The 27,555-nt window shown below is 42.0% G+C and overlaps 1 protein-coding gene and 1 non-coding gene across 2 annotated transcripts in view; both read left to right on the top strand.

Annotated features, from left to right (window-relative positions):
• LOC142439784 (complement receptor type 1-like) overlaps window positions 1-27,555 on the top strand; it is a 248,207-nt gene that overhangs the window by 59,978 nt on the left and 160,674 nt on the right. The window lies entirely within an intron of this gene.
• On the top strand, window positions 2,801-2,907 carry LOC142438239 (U6 spliceosomal RNA). Its single transcript, XR_012782659.1, has one exon. It is a non-coding gene; the product is annotated as a U6 spliceosomal RNA (small nuclear RNA).

The following is a 27,555-nucleotide window of genomic DNA, read 5'->3' on the forward strand; positions in this document are numbered from 1 at the left end:
ATTAATTTCTGGAGTTCTGTTCAATTTTGTGTGCTCAATCATGTTGTCACAGGCCCTCAGATTTGTCTCCTTGAAGCAAAATTATTTCACTGGATAAGCTGGGATAAATCAGAATTTCTACTTATAAAACTATAGGTCTATTTTCATTAGATTGGATTTTTAGCACATATTAATAGTTTCTTCCTTTTATTGTTGAATAGAATTTAATTTCTTACATTATAATCATAATGTTTCTATCCTTTCACCCATTTGCTGATATGTACTTGAGTTGCTTTTCCTTTGGGGCTATAGCAAGGAAGCTCTATGGGCTTTCATGTTCACATACAAATACCTGTATCTACATAAGCTTTCATTTTTTAAGGTAAATACCCAGGAATGGGATTAATGCATCATCTGGCAAGTGTATGTTTAAATTTTAAGGAAACACTAACCTCTTTTCCAATGTAGTTATTCCATTTTATGTTCCCACATGCTTTGTGTGAGAGTTTCAGGTGCACTACATCCTTGCCTACATTTGGTATGTCATTAGATCAATCTTAACAGCGCCGAGAAAGAGTTCTTAAATGCAGGAAGAGATGTTAAAGATCCGAGAGCCCAAACACTCCCTAACTTCTGGTTGTTTTTCTTAGGTCCTCTCCAGTCGGTTCAGACTGGTCATGACCCTCTGCACAACAGAGCCGCACCCTGCCCAGTCCTGTGCCACCCTCACGGCTGCTACCTCTGCGCCTTTGCTGGAGCTACTGTGTCCCTTTATCTTGTCAAAGAACTTCTTTTTTTGTAATCATTTTATTAGGGGCGCATAAATTCTTATCACAATCCATACATACATCAATTGTGTAAGCACATTTGTACATCAATTGCCCTCATCATTCTCAAAACATTTGCTCTCCACATAAGTCCCTGGCATAAGCTCCTCATCTTTCCCCCTCACTCCCTGCTCCCCACTCCCTTATGAACACTAGATAATTTATAAATTATTATTTTGTCCTTAGTACACTGTCCAACGTCTCCCTTCACTCACTTTTCTGTTGTCCGTCCCCCAGGGAGGAGGTTATATGTAGATCTTTGTAATCGGTTCACCCTCTCCACCCCACCCACCCTCTACCCTTCTGGCATCGCCACCCTAACCACTGGTCCTGAAAGGATCATCCACCCTGGATTCCCTGTGTTCCCAGTTCCTATCTGTACCAGTGTACATCCCCTGATCTAGCCAGATTTGTAAGGTAGAATTGGGATCATGATAGTGGGTGGGGAGGAAGCATTTAGGAACTAGAGGAAAGTTGTATGTTTCATCGTTGCTACACTGCACCCTGACTGGCTCGTCTCCTCTGCACGACCCTTCCGTAAGGGGTGTCCAGTTGCCTACAGATGGACTTTGGGTCTGCACTTCGCACTCTCCCTTTTTTTCACAATGATATGATTTTTTTGTTCTGATGATGCCTGATACTTGATCCTTCCAACACATCGTGATCACACAGGCTGGTGTGCTTCTTCCATGTGGGCTTTGTTGCTTCTCAGCTAGATGGCCGTTTGTTTACCATAAAGCCTTTAAGACCCCAGATGCTTTATCTTTTGATAGCTGGCCACCATCAGCTTTCCTCACCACATTTGCTTAAGCACCTGCTTTGTGTTTAGTGATTGTGTCGGGAAGGTGAGCATCATGGAATGCCAGTTTAATAGAACAAAGTATTCTTGCATTGAGGGAGTACTTGAGTGGAGGCCCAATGCCCATCTGCTACCTTAATACTAAACCTATACATATATGCACATGGCTCTATTTCCCAATCCTCATATAAATTATTTACATATGTACATACCTTTATTTAGACCTCTATATATGCTCAAAGGTCTTCTTTTGTTGTTCTTGTGAGTTGCCATCAAACTGATTTTGACTTATAGGGACCCTCCAGAACAGTGTAGAACTGTCTCACCAGCGTTCCAAGGCTGTCATCTTTACAGAGGATTTATACCAGCGTGGAAGCACACACACACAAGTCTCAAGAAGAATGTGATGTCGCTCAGATGTCTGTGTTAGTGGTAGGCATGGGGCTGGAAGGCGAGCTCCCCATCTCAGTCCTGAAGGAGAGGACAATTGCTAATGCTCTAAAGGAAAAGTGTGATCCAAAGTACTAAGCCCATTGCTGTTGAATCAACTCTGACAGGTAGCAACCTGTATAACAGAGTAGAACTGGCCCATAGGGTTCCCAAGGCTGTAATCTTATTGAAGCAGACTTCTGCATTGTTCTCCCACAGAGAGGCTGGTGGGTTTGAGCCAGAAACATCTCCGTGGTCAGCCGAGTGCTTAACCACTGTGCCACTCAGGTTCCTTTGGGGACCATGCAAATGAAGGCAGGCTGTCGTGAGAGATGTGATTAACAGTTGCACTGTGTGATGAAAATAAGAACTGAATGGGGACTTAATCCGCATGTAGATATGTACATATGTCCATGTACATAGGATGTCCATGGTAGGAAAATCAATGACAGAGAAGTCAAGAGTCAGATCAGAACTGGGCACTATAGTTAGGCTATTGGGGTGAAAAAATAATCTGGCAACTCTAAATTAGCCTTTACTGAGATGCTCTTTATATTTTAAGTAGAATATAAGGAAGAAAATCATTTACTGTACAAAGAAGACAATGCTACAGCAAAAAAACATTTAGATGTATAAAAAATACCTTGGATATGGGATGGGTATAAAAAGCTTTATTTTTCCCTCCTGTCACAGCAATAACACACTGTCAGCACTAAAGTATGAGGGAAGTTAAAAGTATTGCAAAAATTAACAAAAACCTGTATTAGTGCTCGCTGCAGCAGCACATCTACTAAAATTGGAACGATTCAGAGAAGCTTGCCATGGCCCCTGTGCAAGGACGACACGCAAATTCCTGAAGCGCTCCATATCTTTTAATTTAAAAAAAAAGAAAGAAAAATCCTTTATTAAACAAAACATCAAAATGTGAAGCTATTGTTTTTCGGTGTATCCTCCATCTTGGTCTATACCCTTCTGAATGTGGTATTTCCATCTCTGTGACCCTTCCATGGAGAATTCTACACACTTTGATTAATGCTATGTTTAAATGGTGGTTTTGGAATCCTCAGGGGACTCAAGTCGTGCTCATTTTAAAGTCTTTGAGTTTAGGGCACAAAATCAACAGTGAAAGGGGAAATTTAGAGCTGCGGGATGGATGCAGTAAGGTTTCTCAATAAAGTTCTCGCTACCTTTGAAGAATGAGCAGATTCGTTGTTGTGATTGGACAAAAAAACTCTCCAATAGAACTTTCCTGGCCTTTTTCTCTCCAATGTAATTTCAGTTTTCTGAAAACGTCTTCGTCATAAGCTCCTGTGATCATCTTGTGCTCTGCAAGAAAATTTATCCTGATTGTCGCTTCTGTTGCTGTGTGTGCTCCGGTCAGTCTGAGTCATGTGTACCAGCATGCAATACCACCCCGTCTTGCCCCATCCTCACCAGTGCCCGTATGCTTGCAGCCTATCATGGCAGCCACCATGGCAATTCATCTTGATGGGGCCTCCTCTTCTTCACTGCCCCTCTGCTTTACCAAGCAGGATGTCCTTCTCCAGGGACTGGTTTCTCCTGACAATATGTCCAAAGTACATGAGACAGAAGCTCACCATCCTTGCATTCTAGGGAGCATTCTGGTTGTACTTCTTCCAAGACACATTTGTTAGTTCTTTTGGCAGCCTATGATACTTTCAATATTCTTCACCAACATCCTAATTCACACAGGTTCTCCTTATTCAATATCCAACCTTCTTCTATATCCACCACTTTTCTGTCAGTTTGTTGTACCATGATGGCCTGCGTGTTGTCATGATGCTAGAAACTTTGCCAGTGGTATTTTAAAATGCAGAGCTTCCAAACTAGGAACAGAGCACAAAGAAGGAACAGGCTGTCCACTACAGAGGAATTAGTCACTGGAAATCTTTTTTTTTTTAACTCGAATGTAAACAGAAAATAAAGAACACAAGAAAAATAACCTTTGAATTTATCTTTTTTTAAATAAAAATTTTATTGGGACATATCTAAATATCTTACAATTCAAGCGTTCAATCATATCAAGAAGAGTTGTACAATCATTACCACAGTCAATTGTAGAACATTTCCTTCCTTCCTGTACTCCTTGTTATTAGCTCCCCATCTCCTCCCAGCCTCCTCCGCTGTAAAGGTCACACCCCAAGGACTCAGTGTGGAAATCCCGTGACGTGCACTACCTCAAACTCGTCGGAGTAGCTCTGGGACTTACGGCCCAAACTGCAGAGGGGAAGAAGAAGCAGATGACTGCTATATTGAGGGTGCAGAACTGGCCGTTGTCAGACTCTATGTTTACTATTTCAATGCCCTTCTTGCTTTATTAAAATATGTACTCATCTGGTAGATCTGGTTCTGCCACTGTCAATAAATATTATTGAAAGTTGTGCCTTCAAACAGTCCTTGAATTAACTACAAGCTTTTCTTTCTTGTTGTTTTGTTTTGTTTGTCATTGACTTGTTGTTGTTGTTTTCTTTTGTTGCTTGGTTTTTGTCCGTCTTGGTTTAGTGTATGTTATTTTCTCCGCAGGTCTGTCTAAAAAAGACAGGCTGGATGAACAATCTGGAGGAGAAAGCAATGGGACTGACAGTTCCAGGGGGACACGGGAGAGGGAGGTGTGGGAAAAGGAAGTGGTGTTAACAAACCCAGGGACAAGGGCACAACAAGTGATCCAAATCAGTGGTGAGGAGGGTGTAGGAGGGCTGGTAGGGCTTGATCAAAGGTAATGTAACCGAGAGGAATTACTGAAACCCAAAAGAAGGAAACCCAAAAGAAGGCTGAGCATTATAGTGGGACAAGAGGAAAGTAAAAGGAAACAGTGGAACGGCCTAAGAGTCAAAGGGCATATATAGAGGTCTAAATAAAGGCATGTGCATATATAAATACATATATGAGGATGTGGAAATAGATCTATGTGCATATATGTATAGGTTTAGTATTAAGGTGGCAGAAGGACATCGGGCCTCCACTCAAGTACTCCCTCAATGCAGCAATACTTTGTTCTATTAAACTGGCATTCCATGATGCTCACCTTCCCAACACAATCGCTGAAGACAAGATGGGTGCATAAGAAAATGTGGTGAGGAAAGCTGATGGTGGCCAGCTATCAAAAGATAAAGCATCTGGGGTCTTAAAGGCTTGAAGGTAAACAAACGGCCTTCTAGCTGAGAAGCAACAAAACCCACATGGAAGAAGCACGCCAGCCTGCATGATAAGGCGGTGTCAAAGGGATGAAGTATCAGGCATCAGAACAAAAAATCATATCATTGTGAATGGGGGTAGTGTGGTGTGGGGACCCAAAGCCCATCTGTAGGCAATTGGACATTCCCTTATGGAAGGGTCATGCAGAGGAGACGAGTCAGTCAGGGTGCAATGTAGCAAAGATGAAACATACAACTTTCCTCTAGTACCCAAATGCTTCCTCCCTTCTCCCCCCCCCCCCCCGCCCCACTATCATGATCCCAATTCTACCTTACAAATCTGGCTAGACCAGGGGATGTACACTGGTACAGATAGGAACTGGGAACACAGGGAATCCAGGGTGGATGATCCCTTCAGGACCAGTAATGTGGGTGGCAATTCCGGGAGGGTGTAAGGAGGGTGGGGTGGAAAGGGGGAACCAATTACAAGGATCTACATATAACCTTCTCCCTGGGGGGTGGACAACAAAAAAGTGTGTGAAAGGAGATGTTGGACAGTGTAAGATATGACAAAATAATAATTTATATATTATCAAGGGTTCATGAGGGAGCGGAGAGGGAGGAAAATGAGGCGCTAATGCCAGGAGCTTAAGTGGAGAGCAAATGTTTTGAGAATGATGAGGGCAATGAATGTACAAATATGCTTTAAACAATTGATTTTTGTATGGATTGTGATAAGAGTTGTATGTGCCCCTAATAAAATGATTTAAAAACAGAAAGTTGTGCCTTATCGCCAATCCCCATTGTTTGTGTAAATAGGATCCAGCCACTTGAGAATTTAATCCATACAAGTCAGCCATTCATGTGCTGTGCTCCGTAGCCAGCCTGATTTGTATAAAATCTTTTTCTCCACTGTATTGAATTCTTTACTATTGTCCAAATTAACAACACTATCCATAGAACGCCCCGGGGAGATGATTGATAATGTTCTCTAATATTAAATGGCAATGTCTCTAAGGTGAATCAGAGACATATTGATATGTTCACGGATAGGGGCTTCTCCTTAATTCTCATCCCAATCTAAGAACAATTAGTTCTCATGCCAAGGCCCTGCTTGATGCTCCTCCAGCTCACGAAGCAATCCCAGAAAGATATGGGTGCTGCAGCAACCTAAAGGTGACTGCAGGGAAGCAGAAAGGCGCCTGGACGGCAGAAGTCCAGGGTGAAGGTGCTGTCCAGTGGGCGATGAGAGCACATGGCAGGGACAGCTGGCCTGGACATGAGAGATCAGAAATACTTCTTGCAATAAATGAGACCATCTACAATGAGATGAGGAAGCGTGAATGAACCTTATCAAGGTTATTTCCCAAACCAGTTGCTGTCCAATCGACGTGGACTCATGGCATGTCAGAGTAGAACTGTCTTCCTTAGGCTTTTTGATGGCAAACTTTTCAGAAGTAGATTGACAGCCATTTTTTCTAAAGTAAATGCCTAATTGGTGTTTCTCAAACTTAAAAAATCTGGAATAATATATTTAAAAATTGAAAACATTAAAGAGCTAATTTTTTTAGAGCAAGCCCTAAACATTTGGGCATGGGTAGGCAAGGGATGAATGTCCATTTAAGATTCAGCATGCCGACGAGAAAAGAGGCCTATTCTGTCCTAATAACTGTAGGGAGCACAGGTGGCCAGAGTGGTTATGAGTTGGACTGTGACCCTCAAGGTCAGCAATTCAAAATCACCAGGTGCTCTGTAGGATAAAGACTGAGCTTTCTACTCCCATAAAGACTCAGAAACCCACAGGGGCAGTTTTACTCTGTCTCACAGGATGGCTATGAGGTGGCTTTGACTTGGCAGTGATTTTTGAATGCTAATAGATATAAATAGGAGTGGTGTGAACTTTTAGCAACCTCTGTAAATTCCCTTCTAACTCCAATAATATTTAGAGCAAGTAATTAGTAGTCTTAGAAAGTACAGAAGGATTCCCAGCAGTTATGATTTCTTTGTTGAAACCTGAAAGATGAGTAAGAATTGGCCAAGAGAGAGGTGGTGGTAGTCGGTTTGAAAAAACAAGTTAGAAAAGTAGGAGAACAGCTTGTTTAAGGGAAAAAGCTCAGGTTTGTCTTATTCAGATGAAAGTACAGAGGGTTCAATATGGTGAAGCAGAGAGACTACATGAAGAAGCTGAAGTCCTGATCATAAATTTTATGAGTCATATAAAGCTATTTTGGCTTTACTTGAGAATAATGAGAAATCGAAAGATTTTACGTGAAGTGACACAATCAGGTAGGAGACTCAGGTAGTCCATCCAAATAAAGTCTCTCAAGATTAGTATTTATGTCCTAAAATCCCAAGGCCAAATCTTTAAATCTACAGTTTTAGAGACTGGCTTTCTTCCTCAGAAGGAACCTGGATTGGCCTCTGGTAGAAAGACTCACACTGGGAGAATCTCCGAGAAACTCTTTGTACAAAGTTGTGTAATTTCATACTTGTGTAACTGTACCATCATGCCTCCCACATAGAGCCCTCCACCCTTCTCTGTATCAGAATCCAGTCCCCAGCAGGCCATTCATTGTGACGAAACTGGAATCAGAGGCAAGAAATAGAGGAAGCATGCCTATGCTCCTACACGCTGACTCTTTAGAATTCCTGGTGTTTCTTTCTGACCCCATCAGTCAGAATCTCGGGGTGGGTCAAGTTTATTTTTATAAATCTCCCATGTGATTCTAATATTGAGAACCTCTAAAAATGATTTGTCTCTCATCAGCAAAAGAGGTTGCTCTTCTGCTGTTTGTCTGAACCCCATGTTCATTGACCAGACAATTCCACCTGTCGCAGATCTGATGACTACAAGTTTACCTTCCCTAAGCTTCTTCCTTGGGGAAAAAAGATAATGTTTCAATAGGATAGAAATATTTCTGGAGTTAAAACATGCCAGGAACATTTTATTCTCTTTTAGAATGCATGAATGAGAAAATAGTTAAGTAAATTGACATTAACCTATAAAGCAGCGTTGTTATTTTTTCCTGAAAGGGGGGATGGTAAACAAACACGTTTAGGAACTGATGCAAGACATCAGAATTGGCACTTCCTGAATGTCCCCAAAGGAAGAAAATGCCAGGACCCATAGGAACGAACGGGACGGGGTTCTTAAATTGTGGTGGAACCACTGCTTCTCAGACCTCTGAGGTGATTCATCCCCACCCAACCATCACAAACGCACATCTACTTAGTAGGAATGGACCATTTCTAGGTATATTCTTCACAAACCCGAAGTCTCTTTAAGAAGGCTCGCCGTCGAAAAGCCGTCTTTCACCGCCCGCCCCCGCACCCCCCAAATGATCAGTCTGTGGACCAAAGGCAGCATTCTCCATCACGTTCCCCACCCGGCGCGGGCGCCGAGGTCAACGCCCGCCACAGATTCACTTCACTGTGACTGCACTTGCCTCGACCTCCTGACGAATTTCTCAAGTTCCTCCAGACTTGCCCTTCCGGGAAACACGCAGGGCGGTGGGATCATTTCGAAAGCAGGAAACCCAGGCGACCAGAATGCTGAGGAGAGGGAAAGAACGGGAAGGGAGCTCGCGGGAGGGGAAGCAGGGGAAACGGGGAGATGGACGCGGTGAAAAGCACTTTGTCCCGTCAGCCTTAGGGAGCAGAAGTTGGGGCGGGGTCATGGCCACGTTACTATCCATTGAATGTGCTTGTACAATGGGAATAACTTAAAGAACAGGAAAAGGAAAGGTTGCAGTTGCAGGGAGCCATCCGGTGGGGAATGCGGGGAGGGCTCCGGTAGAGAGTGCAGGTGGTTGGGCAGGTTTCGCTCTGCCCACAAGGCGAAATGGACCCGACGTCCAGCCTGCGTTTGGCTGGACAGCTCTGTTCCCAGCACCGCCTGTGTCTGCCTGCGGGGGGCGCTCTCTCCGTCCTCTCTGGAGGAGAGCACGCAGGGCTCAAGGGGCATCAGCGAAGCTCTAGGAATTGCTACGAAGCTGTCAAAACCACGAAGTAGTAGTGACGAGGGAAGACTCCGTCTGGAATCTCTGAGCAAGTCCACATGTTATTGCTTATTCTACTTAAAAAAATCATTTTATTGGGGGCTCATACAGCTCATCACAACCCATGCATCCACTGTGTCAAGCACATTTGTAAATTGATTGCCCTCATCATCCTCAAAACATTATTCTACTTCTTATGCAAAGTGTTTAGGGGAAGTAACTTGTTAGGTATTTGATTTACAGGAGGCTTAAGAATTATTACCTGTAACTCATGGCAGCTGTAAATATCGAGGAAGTCACAAAAGAAAGGTCTTGTGATAGAAGTAGTGAGTTTGGCTACATTCATTCATAAAATTAGGGTGTCTAGTTTATTTATATGTCCATGCATATAATGCATGCAATGCACTGTTTTCTCAAACTTCTGAAAGAAGAAAGATTTTCTCTTATTTGTAACGCATTGATGTGAAACTTCAAATGGCTACCAATCACCACTTAGAATTAAGTGCTGTAAATGTTAGCCTGCACGAATGACAATAGACTCTCAGAGATATATAGTATTGGACACATGTACATTGTCTAAGTTCTATTATGCTATCAAGGCTGATTTTACATATCTTTCCTTCGTATTAACCGGAGTCAAAATTGATTGTATGCGTGTGTATACTTCAACATTCTGTCGTCTTGGGATGACAAGTTGTGAAACTTTACGCACTGGCTTTGACTTCTTCAGTTGTTCTACATTCACAAGCATTACCTATCACCGATCCACTGCTAGATGCATAGGAAAAGACACAATGCCTAAGTGTTTTGTATTGCTAAATAATCCGAGTAATCTTCGGAAAGGGGGAGTCCAGCATGATCTTTGGAAATCTTTATAAAATGAAGCCTTTATCTCACTTCTTGCTGCTGTTATTATTGTTTTGGGATTTAGACATAATGCCTTTATTTTAATCTTCAAGTACGATGAAGCCAAGTGAGCATCCTGATGTAGAGCTTATACCAGTGAATTCAAGGGGCCACAAGAAACTTGCCAACTTATTATGTGACTAAAAGTATCGTCGCTCTCCTTTCCTCATGGCCACCACATTGGTTCTCTCTCACAGCAACTTTGGGTGACATGTTACATGTCATTATTAAATTGGTAGCTGGTGGAATTTGAAATTCAAAGCCACTTTCTTGGATTGCTATCTGGGGTTGAGAATGATTCTGTATATGACAGTGAAACCTGGGAGAGCTTGAACTCAATGGGACAGCCTTGTTTTTCTGGGGTTCCCAGGTCTTCCAACCTTTACAGAGTGCCCCTTGGATTACATTTCTGTCACTCATTTTACTGGGATATCTCTGTGCTTTCCTCTCAGACATGGTTCTGCATTACACAGGTTCCAGCTCTCACAGGTTTTTCTGTCATTTCTTTGACACATAATCTGAATTCCAAATAATTCCATCATTATGAAAATAATTCCCATCCCATAGAAAGCCTAGCGCTCTTAGGCTTTGCAAATACCTGTTTAGAGTCCCATTTTGTTTCCTTAATCCTCTTTCTAAACATGCATACGTATTTAAACTAACTATGACTAGTTGAATAGGTTGGTATATCCCCATCCTCATTCCTGTGCAGCATGTTAAATACTCGAGTGCTGGGTAAATTAGGGAAAGTGCATTCTTTTTAAAATGGAATCCTGGTTTGAGGTGTTTGGGGTTAAACTTCATGTCATCAGTACGTTGGCTCATGGATGTTCTTAGGTAAGTGAATTCCAGGCAGGGAAGACCACATAAAGGACTTTCCCACAGGTCAGGAGGACAGAGAAATCAAGATGAAAGAGGCGTGGCTAATCCTGTGTCCTCTTGAAGACAAAGACCTTTGTTTAAACAAAAAAATTGGAGAAAGCCCAAATAACAGAAACAAAGCAGCTGTTAAGAAAGGGTGAGGAAGTTGGGAAGGGGAGCTAGGGAAAAAGCATCCTCTGGCACTACTTACTAGTCTCAGCGGCCTCTGAGGGCAGGGGAATTCAGTTATGAGCACTCAGTATCTGTTCCTCATGGCATCCAGGTCTCTTGCACCCTTGAAAACTGCAAGTGCTCAGGTCTTTGGCTCAGTACTCCATAAAGACAGGTTCTTTGTTTAGAAATCATTTTATTGGGGGCTTGTGCAGCTCTTATCACAATCCATAAATATATCTATTGTGTCAAGCACATCAGTACATCTGTCGCCATCCTCATTCTCAAAACATTTTCTTTCTGCCTGAGCCCTTGGTATCATCTCCTTATTCCCCACTATCACCCTCCATCCCTCATGAATCCTTGATGATTCATAAATTATTTTTTTCAAGACTTATACTAACCACTGTCTTCCTTCACCCACTTTTCTATTGTCCGTCTCCCTGGGAGGGGGTTATATTTTGATAATTGTGATTGAGTCCACCTTTCTTCCCCCCCCCCCCCACCTTCCCCTTCCTCTCCTAGTATCGCTACTCTCATTATTGGTCTTGAGGGGTTTATCTGTCCTGGATTCCCTGTGTTTCCAGCTCTTATCTGTACCAGTGTACATGCTCAGGTCTAGCCAGATTTGTAAGGTAGAATTGGGGGCATGATAGTGTGTGTGGGGGAAGCATTAAAGAACTAGAGGAAAGTTGTCTGTTTCATCAGTGCTGTACTGACCCTAATTGGTTCAGCTCTTCTTTGTGATCCTTCTGTAATGGGATGAAAGACCTCATTTAAGCTGGTTAAGGGAGGTAACATGGTTTGCATTCCCTTGAGTTTTGTGGGAAGGCAAGACCACATGACAGCAAAATCACTCTCTGCCTTGACTTCTTGCTGTTTCTTTTTGTTGTTTGTTGTTTCTGTTGGGTTTTCTGACTTGGGAAGCACAGAAGGAGTGGATGCATAGAGACCATAATTGATGAAATGGCTTATCAGGAACATGTGGAGGGCGGGCAGAGGAGGAGAACGTGAGGAGGGTGGGGGAGCAAACGATGAATGCAGGATGTAAATAAGAAATGATGTGATTATTTATAAACAACGCTTTTAAAAAGCTATTTAACTATGGGTGTGTATAATATGTGAATATTATATCCAGAACTACTTGGAAAAGAAAAGAAAGAAACCAAACTTGACCAATGGTTACAATGTGTGAAGGAGGAAGAGCTTTTGCTTAGGGAGCATTGAGCTTATTTTAAATTATTTGGAAAAGGGTATCAACAATAGTTGTACAACACAGAGTATCATCAATGGCACAGACTTATATATGTAGAAGTTGTCAAATTGGATAATGTTTTGTTGTGTGTACTTTGGCCACAATTAAAGCAAATAGTTATATGAATAACATTGACTACAAGGAAGAAGATGTTCTAAAATTGGTTGTGGCAATGATTGTACAACTCTTCTTGATATGATTGAATTATTGATTTGTACAATGTGTGGCTGAAGTGCCAATCAAACTGTTTTTTAAAAAAGAAAAGGTGATCTACTACAAGGAGGGTTAGACCATCTGGAGAGCTCCTGATCCCCACTTCCCATCCTCTGGGTCTCCGCATCCCACTACTACCAGCAGCACCACGGACAGCACAATCTCCGGATTTCAGGATTCTGAATTGCAAATACTCACACATATCTGACCTTCGCAAAGTTCATTTAATCTCTATCTAGTAGAGGTATTCTGGGAATGATGACCTCGTGTGGGCCACTTTCTTAAATAAGGAAGTGGTTTGGGAAAGAGAGGGAATTATGTTAGCCAAGATCTAGACACAGAGCTCATTGATTCTATGACTGCATCGCTCCTTTTCCAGATGGGAGGAGTGCTCCTCTTGAAGTGACTTCTGAGCACTCTTTCATTATTGAGGGTCCAATATTCCACACCCTCCAAGCCAGTGTGGAAACCCCCAAAGGGGGAAGTTCCTCTATCGCATTTTTATCATCTTCTACCACTTCTGTCTCACCTGATCTTTCTTTTCCCCCCTGGAAAATTTATAGGAATCAAGCATTTTGTTGTTGGAGATTGTTGGTTGGTTCATTTTTGGTTGATTGGTTTGCTTTACATAACCTAAGGTTGTATTTGAGAAGCCCACCTTAAGTAATATATACTGCAATATTTTACCATCAAATTAATTTTTAAAACTGCTCTAAATAATGAAGTGCATCGGTACTTTGTAGAGCAGCTGTAGATTTACAAGGAAATCTGGTTGGCAGTGTTACTATGTTGGGCTGCAGGTTGAAACCAGCAGCCAGCTGCTTCAGGGGGAAAAGACCAGGCTTTTGACTCTGGTAAGGAGCTACAGTCAGTTCTATCCTATCCTATTGGGTTAGTATGAATCAGAATCAACTCAACGGCAGTTAATGAGGAGATTTCCAGAAAAATTCTGAAGAAAGTACTCCCAAACCACTGCCATTAAGTCAATTCCTATTTACAGGGACCCAATAAGGCTGGGTATAACTTCCCCATGGGGCTTCTCAGGCTGTAGATCTTTGTAGAAGTACGTTGCCACGAAGCAACAGGTGGCTTCAAACTGCCAACCTTTCAATTTGCAACCAAGTGCTTTCACCACCTTTCTTCCAGAACAGGAAATCCCCACATAACTCCCTCTTCTCGGTATGCTGTCTCTCCTATTATTGATACCTTGCATTCATGCGATGCATTTCATTAAAATTGTTGTTGTTACATTGCATCAAGTCAATTTTGACTCATATCGAGCCAACATACAACAGAAGAAAACAGTGCCTGGTCCTGAACCATCCTCTCAATGCTTCATATGTTTCAGCCCATTCTTCCAGCCACTGTGTCCATCTATCTTGTCAAGCAAGGGCCTTTCTCTTTATCACTGCCCCTCTACTTTACCAAGCATGATATTTTCTCCTGGGCATGGTCCCTCTTGACATGTCCAAAGGATGTAAGAGGAAGTCTCATTATCGTTGCCTCTAAGGAGCATTCTGGCTATACTTCTTCTCTGGTCTCTTACCATATGCTTCCATGGACATTGATGGTTGGACCCAAACAAGAAACCCTTGACAGCGTCAACCTTTTCTCCATTTAACGTGATGGTTTCTATGATCCAGTTGTGAAGTTTTAGGTTTCCTTTACCCTGAGTTGTAATCCACACTGCAATCCTCGCTCTTCATCAGCAAGTGCTTCAAGTCCTCTTCATTTCCAGCAGGCAAGGTCGTGCCATCTGCCAAGCCTTCCTCCAATCCTGATGTGGCATTCCTCTTCATCGAATCGACTTTCTTTAATGATTTTCTCAGAATACAGATTGAATAAATATGATGAGAGGATACATCCTGATGCACACATTTCCTGATTTTAGACCATCCGTTCAGTTAAAAAAAAACCATGACCTCTTGATGCATGAGCAGGTTCCTGATAAACACAAGTGTTCTGGAATTCCCATTCTTCCCCAGATTATCCATAGTTTGTGATGATCCACAGAGTCAAATGCCCTGACATAGTCAGTGAACAAAATCCAAGTGAACAGCTTTCTACTACCCTCTGCTTCCAGCCGAGAGACATCTGACATTAGCAATGATACTACTTGTTCGACATCCTCTTTTCAATCAGCCTGAACCTATGGCAGCTCCCTGTCAATGAAACCATGTTGGATGATCTTCAGCAAAATTTTACTTGCATGTGATATCAATGATACTGTTCTTAATTTGTGCCTTCTGCAGGGTCACCTTTCTTTGGAATGGGTACAATCAGTTGACCAAATAACTGTTTTCCAAATTTCCTGGCACAGATGAGTGAGTGCTTCCAGTACTTCATCAGTTTGTTGAAACATTTCCATTGATATTTCATTAGTTACCGGACCTTGGTTTTGACGGATATTTTCAGTGCAGGATGGATTTTTCCTACAGTACCATTTATTCTTGCTCATCTGCTACTTCTGGAAATGGTTGTAATGTTATGCACAAATTCTTTTTTGGCTTAGTGACCCTGTGTATTCTTTCCGTCTTCTTTTGATGTTTCCTGAATCATTCAATATTTTGCCCTGACAATCTTACAATACTGCAACTTGAGGCCTGAGTTATTTTGTTTAATTCTTTCAGTTTGTCATCTGAATCGAGGGACTGATATATGCTTGGAGGAAAAGTCAAAAGGTATTGCTGCAAAACTATGTTATTATTGTTGTTATGTTCTTTCAAGTCCGGTTTGACTCATTGTGACCTCTCTATGTACAACAGAGCAGAGTATTGCCTGGTCCTGTGCCATCCCTGCAATCTTTCCTATGTTTGAATCTACCGTTGCAGCCCCTGTGCCAACCCATGCCATGGAGTGTTTTGCTCCCTTTTGATGACATGTCCAAAATACAGCCTCACTTTACAGGGGCATTCTGGCTGTAACTCTTCCAGCACAGATATGCTTGTTCTTCTGGCCATCCGTGGTATACCCGCTATTCTTCACCAACAACATCATTCAAAGGAATTGACTCTTCCTTACTCATTGTCTAACTTTTGCATGCATCTGAGGCCATTGAAACTACAATGACTCAGGTTAGGTACTCTAATGTCCCCAGAGTGATAGCCTTAACACTCAAAGAGGCCTTGTGCAGCAGATCTGCCCAGTGAAATATGTCCTTTGGTTTCCTGACTTTTGCTTCCATTGGCATTGAATGTAGATCCAAATGAAGTGAAATCCCTGACATTTTGAATCTTTTCTCCACTTGTATGTTGCTTACTGGTCTAGAAGTGAAGACTTTTGCTTTCTTTATGTTGAGGTATAATCAATACAGACAGCACTAATCTCAGTTACATTGCCCTTGATCTAACCCTACCAGGCCACCTACACCCTCCTTGCCACCGATTTTGGATCACTTTTTCCCTTGTCCCTGGGTTGTTAACACCCACTTCATTTCCCCCACCTCTCCCTCTCCCATGACCCCCCCACCCGGAACTGTTGGTCCCATTATTTACCCTGCTGATCTTATCTAGACAGACCTGCAGATATAATAATATGCACAAAAAACAAAGCAACAACAACAACACGTCCTTAAAAAAACGACAGAGGAAAGAAAAGCCTGTAAATAGTTCAAGGTCTGTTTGTTGACATTTAGGAGTGTTTTCCAGTTGAGCCTGATGGGGTGTCACACCCTGGCCCCAAAGTCTATTCTTGGTATTCCCTGGGGACTTCGTTGCTCTGTTCCCCTTGCTGTTCTGTTGTATGCCCTTACTGTTTTGCCTCAGTGTGGTGGGGTCGGATCAGGTGAAATTCTCACACTGTATCTCCAGTATTGTCCCCTGGACCACTATGGGTCAGTGAGGGCCATTGTATCTCATAGTGGGGCCAGCCCTATGGTCCTCTCTGTGCATTGGCTGCTCTGAGCAGGAACATCATCCTCAAGGCTTGGTGGGCCAAGATGTGCTCCACTCTCTCTTACTCCCACTTCATTTGCTCTTGTGTTCACTGATCACGCATGTCCCTTGCCCTGAGCTGTAGCTTCAGTGCTGTCCTCTGAAGTGAATTCTTCTGCAGGGAGTGGGGCTGTCCACAGAGTTGGGATTGGAGCCGCCCCTGAGGCCTCTCCATTGGTTCCCTGCTTTATGCTTCATCCCTGTTGCATTCACGTCTTGGAGCACCAGGTTGAAGTCTGGTCCCTCTTTCCCTGTGGAGATATAAACAATGCCCTCCTGTTGGGTGGCACATCCAGTTTTCAACAACACAAAAGGAAGCTATATATGTGGACTTCTCTAGATGGATTACACAGAATTGAAACTAATTACATCTGATGAAAGAGACGATGGAGAATTTGAATGTCAACAGCTAAAACAAGGCCAAAACTGACTGCAGAACAGATAATCAATTGTTTATTGTAAATCTAGGTTGAAGCTGATTGAAATTGAAACAAATCCATGAGAGCTAAAATACAAATTTGAATCTATCCCACTGACATTTTAATAGCATCTCAAGAACAGATTAGATTTACTGAAAATTAATGGCAGAATACCTAAAGAGCTGTGGATGACATGAGAATTCCATACATGAAAAAAGCAAAAAGGACATTAAAATACAGGAAAGAGTGAAATATTAAAATGAATGTCAAGACACTCTGAAACTTGCTCTTAAATGTAGAGTAGCTACGGCACATGGAGGAAATAATGAAGTCGGAGAGCTAAACAAAAAATCTCAAGGGGCAGCGGAAGAAGACAAAGTCAAATATTAAAATGAAATATGAAAAATCTACAGTTAGAAAGACAAAAAGGCAGAATACACTCAGCATATCTTAAACTGACAGGACTCAAGAAAAAGTTCAAGCCTCAGATTGCAATAATGAAGTGTCTATGGGCAAAATATTGACTGGTCCAGGAAGTATCAAAAGAAGATGGAAAGAATACACAGAGCCACTATTTCACAGAGAACTAGTCAACATTCCGCCATTTCAAGAGGTAGCATATGATCAAGAACAAATGATGTTGAAAGAAAAATTCCATGCTACACTGAAAACATCGGCCAAAAACAAGGATCCAGGAGTTGATGGAACGCCAATTGGAATGCTTCAAGGGTAGCTGAATTTTATATTTTGGATATGTTATCAGGAGGCATGAGGGCCTAGAGAAGGACATCATGGTTTGCAAGTAGCGGGGCAGCAAAAACGAGGAAGATTGATGAGACAGATGGGCACAGTGGTGAAGATGGCGCAGGACCAGGCAGTGTTTACTTCTGTCGCACATAGGGCCACTATGAGTTGGAACTGACTAGACAACAGTGTACATTGAGGCAACAGCTCTTCATTCATCACATTTCGAGTGCCTTCCAATCTGAAGGGGCCATCTTCTGGCACTGGATCACTGTCCTGCTGTTATTCCTAAGGTTTTCAATGGCTAATTTTTCAAAGATACAGCTCTTCTTCTTTTTTGTAATCGATCTTATTCTGGAAGTTCTGCTGAAATCTGTCCATGGTAGGCAACCTTGCTGGTTTCAAAAATACCTGTGGCATAGCTTTCAGCGCCACATAAAACACAAGCCACCACACTATTATACGAGCAGCAAAGGTGGCTCTGTGGTGCAATGGAGAGCACCTTGGACTTCTAGTGACTAAAAAAATCACAAAAAGCTCTCATAAATACAAGTCTCAAAATATGAAGACGCTGCTTCTCAACAGATCCTCAGTCGAGTTCTATACACCTTCTGAAGATGGTGGCTCCATCCTTCCAAAGTTTCCCCAAAGAATTCTGTGCTCTTCAATTTACAATTTACTCAAATAGTACATTTGATAACCTCAAACCCCCAAATTATGTTCCTCTTCAATGTTCTTTGAGTTTGGGGAAAATAAAAAGTCTGAGGGGGTAAGATCGGGGCCTGAAGAGTGGATGGAAAGAGTTTTCCAATGAAATTCTCATAGGACACCACTTCCTAACATCAAATGAGCAGGTGATGGGGGAAAATGCCTTGATGAACTTTCTTTGTCTTTTTCTCAACAAAGAAGTTTTCAATTTACTTAAAATTTCATCATAACAGGTCCTCAATGCTTATTGTGTGTCCTTCAAGAAAATGTATCAGTAATATTCCTTTGGAATCCCGAAAGACAATTGCCATAGCTGTCTAAGCTGACTTCTCTGCTTTGGATATAATTAGCCCAGCAGGTCTTCATGGAAGTTACTGTTTTAAATGGACTTTTTAAAAAAGGTACCCTACTTAGATGCTTAATACAGTGAGTGCAACAATCAGCTCAAACATGACAACAATTGTGAGATTAGCATAGGGTTGGGCAGTGTCTCCACCACTGTACATTGGGGTCACATAACTTGGAACCAAATTGACCACACTTAATAACAAGACTGAGACAAATGTGTTATTTGAAGACTTGTTTGCAACCATCCATACATTGCAGACACTTGTGTAAAGATATTGTGTTGGGAATAAACCCATGCATGTATAAACTGGAAATTCTAGAAGCAATACTTTTGACTTCCGTGAAATTATTAACTGAAATGCCCATAATTTACATGCGTGTTCACAATTTGTGTTGTACAGTCACAGTTTGGATTTTAATGACACACAGTATCCTGCATCTACCATAGCACTATCAATCAGAACAGTTTCACTTCCTTAAGACTCCCCTGTGCTCTGCTTCTTCATCTCTCTCCTGCCCTTGAGTTCTGGCAGCCAGTGATCTTTTCATGATCTCTATAATTTTACCTTTTCCTAAAAGGTTATGCAGTTGGAATCATACAGTACGTAGATTTTCCAGATTAGCTTGAATTGCTAAACAATATGCACTTAATGTTGTTTCATGGCTTAATAACTCATTTCTTTTTATCACTGAATAATATTTCTTTACGTGGATGTACCACTGTGCTTGGGTGATTCCAATCTGGGGCAATTATGACTGCTATAAACTGCTATCAACATGGGTGTGAAGGTTTTTATGTGGGCATATATTTTCATCTCATTGAGTAAATATGTTGGGGCATTATTATGAATCCTATAGTAAATCTATGCTTAACTTTTCAGGAAACATCCAGACTGTCTCCCAAAATGGTGATATCATTTTGCATTTCCATCAGCAATGAATGAGAGTTTTCATTGTTCCACAGCCTTACCAGCATGTGCAAATGATTTTTAATGCCACATTAACATAACAAGATAACAGAATGTTTAAAACAATGTTTGAGCTACAAAAATAGGTCTCATGGAGATTGATTTTATTTTTTTGTAGTCATCAGTACGCCCTCTGTCATGCCCAAAACCCACTCTAAATATGTTCTTGGCATTAAGCAGGAGGTTCAGGTCCCAGAGCCCATCAACATTGCAAACCACACTTTCAAATTAGTGCCATTTGACCACGGCAATTCCACTGTGTTTGGGGCAAGAATCTCATGCACAACTTATGATCTAAGAATAATCTGAGCGCAAATGTAATTTTGTTATCAAGAAGTGACCCTAGGAAGAGAGAGTGTAAGTAGCCTTTTATGTCAATCTCCTTAGTATTTCACCAGAAGCTTGAACATTTCATAACTGATCCTAGGTGTGGACAGTACCTATGGGTCAGTAACAGAGTGTTATGCATTTCCTAGGCCCTTATGTGCTGGTCCACTCAACACACTTCGCAAGCCTTCTTGGTCCCTCTGCCCAGTGATCCCTGCTACAATTCAAAGGTGCAGCATTTCTTTTCTTTTCTCGTTTTGTTTTTCTACGTTTGATCTCTCTCACCAGATGCTTGTCAGATTAAATGATCTTTTAAAAGAATCTAACTTGATTCTTGTTTGTTTTCTACTTGATTGATTTTTACTCCTATTTTTAGATACTTTTTCCTTTAACATTCTATGTATTTCTTTTTGCAACTTTTAAAAATGGGTGTTTTCAAGTTCTCTTCTCTTCAACATTGTCCATATACAACTATAAAGTTCTTTCTAAAATCAATTTTAGCTATATTTGATTTTACACCTATGGTTAAGTTTGAAATACAAACTCATGTAGGATGAATTCTATTATGATTTTCCCTCTGGTCCATGTGTTTTTTAAAGATATATATGTTCATTTTCAAACATACACAGGTTTTGAGTAATTTTTTAGCTAGAGACTTCCAGTGTAATCAATACCAATGAAATCAGGGAATATACTCTGCATATTGGATCTCTGAAGTTTTTGGAGACTGACTTTGTGATCTAGTCTGTGGGAAATTGTTCTACATGAATGCTGGGCATTTCAAAGAGGTGTATTCTGCAGTTTTCTTAAACAGAGTTCTACACATTTGTTATGTCATGCATATAATTCTTATTGCACACATATTTGTAATTCTTATCTACACGCTAGAGAAAGTGATTACAGATAAATGGAAATATAAGTATTGTGAACTTGTTTTTACTTGTAGGTATGCCAAATTTACCTCCTGTACTTTAAAGTGACATTATTATATGCATACAAATTTAAGATCATCACATTATCTGAGTGAATTGTTCCTTTATCATTATTAAGTGACCCTTTCTGCCTAAATTCCATTTTGTTAGCAATTGATACTTGTTTACCATATTTCTGAGTTGGTTGGTTTTGCCTTTAACTGGTATTGGAATGCCGTAGCTTTCCTCCACTGTTTACTTTATGTGCCCCTGGGCTTAATATTTGTCTTACAGACAACATTTATTTAGATTTTCCATTGTGGAAAGTATATATGTAACAATCATTTGTCATTTTAGGATTTTTATTTATATAATTCAGTGACATTATTACATTCATGGTGCTGCTCAATCTTTACCTTCATCCATTTCCAAAGTTTTCCACCATCCCTAAATAAGAAACTTAATGTCCACTATACAATGAGTCTACCTTCCCCTCTGATCCCACTTTTCTGGCATTCACAAATAAATTTTGCTTTCTATCATTTGGCTATTGTATACAAGGGGGTAACCCCCCCACCCAGGGGGTAACCCCACCCCCCCCCACCCACACACCATAATAAAAACCCAGAAAAAAGCTCCGCTGGGTAGAGCCTTCATAGCACACATTTTTCCCACTAGGTGAGCATCGAGCAGTTCACTCTGAGTTAGTGCACCTTCTCAGTGGCATCACTTGAGAAGGTTCTCTGGTCACAGTGATTTTTTAGTTGCACTTGAACCTCATTTTCTGTGATGGCAATTTAAGAGAACAGCAGGCAGCTGTGAAATTTTTTTCCTGCTCGGGGAAAAAATGCTGCAGAAACTGTTGTGGTGTTGAACACAGCTTACTATGGGAAAAACAAATGTACAAGAGGTTTTCTCATTTCAAAAAGGGGAAACGTTGATTGATGATAAACCTTTGTCCAGACAAAAATGTCGACTTGTAGTGCATTTGGAGTTCATTCCACCAGGTTAGACTTTTATTTAGAGGTTGTGAAAAGATTGCGTAACAGTGTGTGACAAACCAAGACCTGATTTGTGGCCACCACAACAATGCACCTGCTCATGCAGCCACCTCAGCGCGTCAGTTTTGGGCAAAAAAAACCCCAGCATGCCTCTCTTGCCCCATGGACCTTACTTGACCTCACTCCATGCGACTTCTTTTTGTTTCCGTGAATGAAGAGGAACATGAAAAGACAGCAATTTGGCAACATAGAAGAGGTGAAGGAAAATCTAGGATATCATGCTTCGTAATGTAGAGGGCACAGCAGGAAAGAGTAAGGCCTTTGAAAGATGAATTGACAGCGATTTCAACAATCGGTTCAAACATAGCAACTGTGGAGTGTGATGTTCTGTTTTACCCAGGGCGACCGTGCGTCAGATCTGACCCCACAGCACCGAAAAATGGCACTGACTCATGGCTTTGAGCATCTTTCCATGTGCTTGTTGGCCACTTGTATTTCTTCTTTGGCGAAATGGCTACTTATTTGGTGAACTATCTATTGTCCATGTTTTATTTGGTCATTTGTCTTTTTGTGGTATGGTTGAAGGGTTTCCTTAATATTCTAGCTATTAAATCCTATTAGATATATTATTCCCCCAGATTTTCATCCAGTATGTGGGTGGAACCTTCATTTTGATGATAAAGCCCTTTGTTGAACAACTTTGAAAAATTTTTGATCAAGTCCTATTTTATCCTTCGTTGCTTGTCATATATAAAAATCCATTATTAAAAATAAGATCCTAAAGCATTAGCCTGTGTTTTCTAGGAGTCTTATGGTTTTCATTCTACCATTTAGGTCTCTGATGTATTTTTGGTGTGAAATATGAGTCCAGCTTCATTCGTTTGCATATGGAACTTCATTTGTTCACCATTTATTAAAGACACTAGTTTTCTCCCATTGATTGGCCTTCCTACCTCTGTTTAAATTAATTGAGCAACAATGTATATACATTTCATTCTGGGTTCTTAATTCTATTCCACTGATCTATATATAAATATATATATTATTAAAAGATCATTTTATTGGAGGCTCTTACAGCTCTTGTAACAATCCATATGTCAATTGTATCAAGCATATTTGCACATACATTGCCATCAGTATTTCTTTCAATGTATTAAGACTCCAAAACCAAACCCACTGCCATCAAGTCGGTGCCAGCTCCTAAGAGTTCTAGTGGCATAGTGGTCACCCATTGGGTTGCAGTTTGAAACTACCAGCCACTCTCTGGGTAAAGGAAGAGACTTTCTACTTCTGTGAAGAGTTACAGTCTCAAATGGGGAGCTGATATCAGGAGCTCAAGTGGGAAGAGAATGCTTTGAGAATGATGAAGGCAGCATATGTGCAAATGTGCTTGACACACTGGATGAATGTATGGATTGTGATCAGAGATGTAAGAGTCCCCAATAAAAGTATTTGGGGGGAAAAAAGAGTTACAGCCTCAAAAACATGCAGGGGAGGTTCTACCCTGGCCTACAGGGTCACTGGAAGTATACCCAGACTACATGGCTTTTAACCTGCATCTGTTTTGAGGTTAGGAACTGTGCTTTCTTCTACTCAGTTCATGTTTTTCAAGTTTTGCTTCAGTTCTCTGGGCTTCCTATGGTTCCACATACATTTGAGGATTGACATTCCATTGACTTTCCATGGTATCACAGTGAATCTAGATTTTTCTTTTGGTAGTATGGATATCTTAGTACTAAGTTTTCCCATCTGTGAAAGCAGAATACCCTTCCATATATTGGTTTCCCTTCATTTCTTTCAATAAAATTTTAGTCTTCACTACACAAATATTTCAATTCCATGTTAAAATTCATTCCTAGGTAGAGTCGTGTATTTCTAATGTTCATGATACAGTCTGTGAACTAGGTTGCGTGATTCTGTTCTGTCTTAAACATCGCCGTGTCAGGGTGAGGAGCCCCGGTAGTGCAGTGGTTTCTAGTTGGGTTGCTGTCTGCAAAGTGGGCAGTTTGAAACCACCAGCAGTTCAGCAGGAGAAAGACTGGGTTTTCCACTCAAACAGTTAAAGTCTCAGGATCCCACAGGGGATCTCTCTGAGACGTCATTGACTCGACGGCAGTGGGTTTGGTGTTTGGGTTTGGTGTTAGGCTGAGGAGCCCTGGTGGGGTGGTGGTTACAGATTGGGCTGCTAACCACAGGTCAGCAGTTAGAGATCACCAGCACTCTGTGGGACAAAGATGAGGCTTTCTACTACAGTAAAGATCTGCAGTCTCAGAAACTCACAGGGGCAGTTCTACCCTGTACTTTAGGGTCTGTATTAGCCAGAACCAACTGATGGCCATGAGTTGAATTTTAGGCTGGGTTATCTAGAGAAATGAAACCAGTCACACTCATAAGAAAAAAAAAACTTTGTATCAATAAGTAATTTTATTTATTTATTTATATTTTCTCTTTTTCCTTTCATTTATTTTTTTCACAAACCCTTGTGTCGAGGGCTGCCTTTCAATAGATCGCAGTGAGGGAGCTGCTCTGCTACATAGGAAACCCCGACCCAGAAGCAGGTCGTCTATGAATAGTTTAGCACCAGGCTCCCCACGAACGTGCGGTGCCTGACAGGCGAGGGGGCAGCTGCCTTTCCGGCTGCGCCGTTTCCCGGGATAAGGGGGCACTCTGCACCAGCCTCGGTCCAGACACATGGCAGCGGCGCATGCGGCTCACGGTCAATAAGTAATTTTATATCAAGACCGAGTCCTAACTTAGTCTAGGTCAAGTCCATGGGTCAGATGCTAATCAGAGCCCTCTTCAGACTCACTCAGCTTGCATGCTCATGACACAGAAAGGTAAGCATAAATAGGAAAATCACATGCATGGATTCAAGGTCTGTGGGAATTTGGCAGGACACTGACTATCCCAGACTGGCTCCCAGGGCCAGTGGCCCATATGGGAGCAACCCTGTAGACTGAGTCCCAGCAAGCGGAGAGGGTGAAGGACCAGAGCAAGAGGCTTCCATGATCTCCCTTCTAACATGACCACACCCCCAAGGAGGCCTCGCCAGGCTACCACCTGATTGACAGGTTGGACTTCACCCCTGCTTCCACACTGATACCCTCAAGGTGCCATACAGTCTAACCAGTTCAATCCCCTGTACATTGGGTGTGTCAGCAGTGATCAGCAATGTGCTAAGAAGGAGGCACATCTGTGGTTGGCACTCAATTTTACATCTGTGTTTGGTCATTAGTAATTTCTCTGTATCTGATATAAGGCCCTCTCACATTTTCATTAGCTTTTTAACTCTCCATGGATACGACACTGTAATACTTTGGGAAACTTTTCTTTGAGGGTCATCGTTATTGTTGAGAAAAACATGCCAAAACTGTGAGCAATCACCTTCACTGATTCCTACTTGTATGTTATTTAATAACCTTTTGTTTCACTTCCAGAAAGATACTTCTGCTTTGCCGCTTGTTGCTGCTATGGCCAGACTGCCCTTGCTGTGTTTGGGAGTCACGATGTACTTCGCAGTAGCATTTTTACAAGAAAACTGGCACACTCAAGAGTGTGAGACTGGACGCCTATGCCCACACGTGGAAGCATACACTGTAGCAGAGGAAACTTTTTAGCTACAGAGTAGAGGATCGTACACACAGAAGCCAGTAACATAGGCCTTGATGATTACTGTCAAGAGTTCATAGGCTATATACCACAAATGCCAGGGAGGGTGGGGAGAGAACGGAACCCCCATACACTGCTGTTGGGACTAAACAACAACACAACCACTTGGGGAAGTAGTGTGGTACCTCTTCAAAAAAAAATGGAAATAGAAATACCATAAAGCTTTGTGCTTTATGTGTAACCTAAAAAAGTAAGAGCCGTGACACGGATACATGCACACCTACATCCATTACAGCTCTCTGCACAAGAGCAGAAATAAAGTCCACCAGTGGAAAAAAATGGATAACTGAACTTGGGTGCATACACACAGTGGCCCCTACTCACCCTTCCGTTTGGGAATAGAACTTACGTCCATGTTAAAATAACCAACCATCAAAGATTCAGTGAGTAACACTCACCCAGAGACAGTTTAGAGGCGTGAAATTCGATGTCACCTTAAAGAATAGAGATGAGCCTGGAAAACACCTCACAAAATGGATGAGCCTGGAGGACATTAGGATGAGTGAAATTAGTTAAGCACAAATGGACAAATATTATATGAGATCACAATCATAAAATGTCAAGATTAAGTTTCCATAAGAAACCATCTTTGAGGTTTACCAGAGGCAATGGGAAAGGAAGTCGAAGGCTAGGGAGTAGACAAACTCTGGCAATACAGGGAGGCTAGGAAAATCACAGAGGCAGGTGTACTGGGAGGTTCACAAGAGTTAAAGGCAACAGAGGGAAATGCTCTTAGATGCACAATCCTACTAAAGTGTGGATCTATGCCTGGATAGACATGAGATGCCTCAGAATATTGGCCTTCAGGTCTGCTTCTCACAGTGGACAGTCATGAAACCTGGAGGAAGCAGTTCTCTGACACGCGCCTCTGCACATGCCGGATCTTCATGTGTCAGAATTGACTTGATGGCAACAAACAATAGCAACGCCTTTACCATTTGTACTAGCAATTCCACATGTAGGAATCGTCACAGACTCCCCAACAATATGAAATACATGGGCACATAAAGTTATTCATTACAGCGTGGCTTAGAATTGCTAACAACACTTCAACACGAAATAGCTATGCATAGGAAAGTGGTTGGATTAACTATCGCATAGCTGCAGCATCCCATAAAGTATGACGCAGTTGGAAAAAGAAAAAGACGAAAGAGTGGGTTCCAGCCTGTGAAGTGCATGTGCTGTCTTTCGGGGTAGTGGAGACATAAGAAGCCATATGCTTTTGTACGATCTATTTTGTTTTCGTTGTTGGTAGAAATATACACCGCAGAACATGCACCGACTCCACCGTTTCTGTGTGCACAGTTCAGTCGTATTGACTTAATCACTCGAGTTCATCCGTTCTTACCCTCCTTTTGGGGGTTGCTTCTCCCTCCTTAAACTTCCAAACAAAACAAAAACTGTCAACAAGTAGATTCCTACTAGAACTGTCCCTTTGGGATTCGGGCTGTGACTTTGGGGAGGTACAAAGCCTCCTCTTCCTCCCAGGAGTGGTTGCTGGTTTCAAGCTGCTGGCCGCCTGATTAGCAGCCCATGGGCAAACAGTGCACCACCCTGGCCTGTAGGGTAGCTGTAAGTCCTTATCCACCTCCACAGATGTCAAGGAGCAAGAGCAGGGAGAAGCGCTCCCTAGGGTGCATGAAGCTGTGGGTCTTTCGCAGTGCAGCAAGCCCAGGTGGTCAGCTGTCCAGAGTGTAAACCGTGACAGCTTAGTGAGCTTGGGGTTTCCATCTAGACAAGACGAATTGATGGATATACTGGGTGGCAAGGTCAGAAGAGTCCACTGCCTCTGTCCCTAGACGATGGATTCTGAGCTAAAGGCGGATCATGGTTCGCTCCCCCGCCCTCCGTCAGCCTCTTGCCGCGTGTCCCCGCCTCTTCGCTCCTCCTCCTCTTCAGTTACTGGAGCGGAGCGGCAGGCAGGTGTGCCTGCAA

The sequence above is a fragment of the Tenrec ecaudatus genome, chromosome 1 (assembly GCF_050624435.1).
Source record: "Tenrec ecaudatus isolate mTenEca1 chromosome 1, mTenEca1.hap1, whole genome shotgun sequence".
Taxonomy (NCBI): Eukaryota; Metazoa; Chordata; class Mammalia; order Afrosoricida; family Tenrecidae; genus Tenrec; species Tenrec ecaudatus.